Source organism: Lathyrus oleraceus, chromosome 7 (assembly GCF_024323335.1).
Source record: "Lathyrus oleraceus cultivar Zhongwan6 chromosome 7, CAAS_Psat_ZW6_1.0, whole genome shotgun sequence".
Classification (NCBI taxonomy): Eukaryota; Viridiplantae; Streptophyta; class Magnoliopsida; order Fabales; family Fabaceae; genus Lathyrus; species Lathyrus oleraceus.
The window spans coordinates 537,863,893-537,865,753 of record NC_066585.1 but is presented as its reverse complement, the minus strand read 5'-3'; the positions used below and the strand labels follow the sequence as shown (position 1 = coordinate 537,865,753).

At 27.7% G+C, this 1,861-nt stretch overlaps 1 long non-coding RNA gene across 1 annotated transcript; it reads left to right on the top strand.

Annotated features, from left to right (window-relative positions):
- Positions 1 to 257: 257 nt before the first annotated feature.
- On the top strand, positions 258 to 887 carry LOC127107773 (uncharacterized). The gene is made up of 2 exons (XR_007795823.1): positions 258 to 367; positions 683 to 887. It is a non-coding gene; the product is annotated as an uncharacterized LOC127107773 (long non-coding RNA).
- The last annotated feature ends 974 nt before the right edge of the window (positions 888 to 1,861 follow it).

Sequence of the window (1,861 nt, the reverse complement as noted above, 5' to 3'; positions counted from 1 at the left end):
TTAATCATTAAAATTGACTATAGGTATGAAGTCATTGATGAATAATATCATTTTATGTTCCTTTCAAATTCAATAGAAAATGAAAATTATTTTCAATATTATCAAATTCATTTTATTGACCCACTTTTTATTTATTTAAATCTATCTTTCTTACTTTAAGATTCCATTAATAACTTTATGTAAAGTTATAGTCAAATGAGATATTAAAAAACTAATACAGTTTTTAGGCCTATATAATAGAAGTTATGTTAGTCTTACTCGTTACAAAGAAACAAAATATAAATTGAAATCTTACAAAATGGCATGTCACACCAATCAATCTTGTTTTTTGAGTGTTTTATATGCCTTGTTTTGATGGTTAGTTCGGGTAAGAATGAAATTTTATTTTTATTTTTGAGTTTCAATTTTAAAGTAGAATTTACTAACACCAAATGTTTTTTTATTGAAACATATATTGCATTTTTATATTCAAAAGAAAGTAAAAAGATTCTTCTAAAAAATTATGTGATTGTTTAACCCTTCTAAGAAGTTGATTTCTTTTTAAACAAGATATGTAGATCAATAACAATTCAATTATGGTTTAATCAATTCTCAATTCGAAAGAACATTAGATTGAGATTTATAATGTAAAAATATGAAGCAATGTCAGACACAAACTAATTTTAAATTTTGGTTGATTCAGGATTGGTTACCAGTATTTTGGTCCCTCCCGGAGGAGTTTGTATAGGGCCTTGTGTTGCAACGTGTGACCAGGATTGCTTTCGCAAGGGATTTGGAAAAGGGGGACAATGTTATACTCATCTTGAGAAGACAACATGTTGTTGTTTTCACCAATGAATTTTATTGTATGAGTTCAATAAAAATAATAAAACGTGCACTTCAGTTTAGCTCTGGAACTTACTTTTTGTAAGAAATTTTGTGTAAATCTTTAAAATACTATAACACTATTATGAATAAATGAAATTTAAAATGGAATATATATTATTTGCATTGTTGTAATATCCCATATTCCCTTAAATGCTCAATTAGTTGTCAGTTGAGATCAATTGAGTTCCTATGTAAATTATCTATTATCATTTGTAACGATTGGAGCTCCTATGTGCTCTAAATGTTGTCAATTGGGACCAATAGAGTAACCAATGAACCCTGAAGGGATTAATTATTAATAAAGATACATACCAATATTAATAAGTACAAGAGAGGACATTTTTGGTAACATTAATAATTGGTCAATTGGTACTGGAAGATAAAATATCAATTGAGATATTTTATTACTACTTGATATTATATTATATATATATATTAATAGTATATGTGTGGGGAAAAGAAAAGAAGAAAATGATAAGAAGTAGTAGGAAGAGATAAGAAGAAGGAGAGAGTTATCAGAAAAGGGAAAAGAAGAGAAAGAGAAAGAAAGAGGAAAAGAGAAAGAAAAAGAAAGAAGAAGAGAAAGAAGAGGAGAAGAGGAAGGAACCATCACCATCATCTCATCTTCATCATCACCAACTTCATCTTCTTCTTCTACTAGGTGAGTTCTTAGATAGTTTTAGCATTTGGGGGAAATTAATCTATATTTGTGGGGTTAGGGTTTGTGTGAATCGTGCCCTAACCATGCTATGTGATGATATTATGTTGGTTGTTGTTGAAAAATCAAGTTATGTGAAAATAGTAGGTAAAAATGGTATATGGAAAGGAAAATAAAAGAGGAGTTATTTAAGGAAAGAAGTTACTGAGAGAATTAATTTGAAATTGGAATTTTTTTCTTTTTTTTAATAGGCTAGAGAGGTTGTTGTTGAATACTTATGCAATGAATAAATATTAATCTAAATCTTGATTAAGATAGATTAATGAATTAATTGAG